Below are 936 nucleotides of genomic sequence, written 5' to 3'. Positions count from 1 at the left end.
ATGAATAGCCAGGGGTCTGACAGTAATGAAGAGGACTGTGACCCAAATTGCAAAGAAGAGGAAGAGGGCGAGGACCCTGGGGACATAGAGGGCTATTGTGGGAGTAGCCAGCAATGTGGAGCAGCAGGGGCCGATGCCTTTGATCCTGAGGGAGCACTAGTTCATCTGCTTGACCTACAAGGGGTCTGAGGATGCTCTCAATGAGCACATGACCAGCTTGGCTGTCCTAAAGGTGTCTCATTCAGTTGCTAAATTTCTATTGGTTATTTCTACTTGCAAGTTGCAGAGATAATGGACAGATACAAGTCTAATTTGGCTCAGCTGCTCGTTGAGGCTCAAGTTCAACCCGATCCATCGAAACATGTCCCCACAGCCCATCCCCTCACCACTGTGCAATGTGTATGCAGTTTGTGTGGAGGGAAAACCTACTCTTGCTGGTCTGCTAGCATCAGTTTTGCTGCAGCTGCTGGGAGCAGCACTGCTCAGTACTTGTCAAAGATGGGGGTGGGTGTGGGAGTCTCTTGCATGGCTCAGGACTGGCCACTTTGAACACCAGAGGACTCTTTGTTTCCATTATTGCCCAATGAAGAGCTAAGAGACAAATACAGGTGCTACCTCTTCAGGGACTATGTGGACAGTCATTGCCAGCTCCAGCTGTGCCCTGGTGCAGCCTGCCCCAGGCTCATCCAGGTGTCAGAGCCCAGAGCTCGCCAAGTCCAGTGCGATCAGCGCAATGAGGTCTTCTGTTTCAAGTGTCATCAGATGTATCCCGCCCCCACAGACTGTGCCACAATCTGGAAATGGCCCCGGAAGTGTGCCGATGACTCTGAAACAGCCAACTACATTAGTGCTCACACTAAAGACGGTCCCAAGTGCAACATCTGCATTGAGAAGAACAGAGGCTGCAATCATGTGCAATGCTCCAAGTGTCCATAC

The 936-nt window shown here is 51.2% G+C and overlaps 1 pseudogene; it reads left to right on the top strand.

Annotated features, from left to right (window-relative positions):
* Positions 1 to 926, top strand: LOC102258137 (annotated as a pseudogene).
* The last annotated feature ends 10 nt before the right edge of the window (positions 927 to 936 follow it).

This window comes from Myotis brandtii, unplaced genomic scaffold (genome assembly GCF_000412655.1).
Source record: "Myotis brandtii unplaced genomic scaffold, ASM41265v1 C41930636, whole genome shotgun sequence".
Taxonomy (NCBI): Eukaryota; Metazoa; Chordata; class Mammalia; order Chiroptera; family Vespertilionidae; genus Myotis; species Myotis brandtii.
Note: the sequence above shows the minus strand (reverse complement) of the source record. Positions and strands in the feature narration are given on the sequence as shown.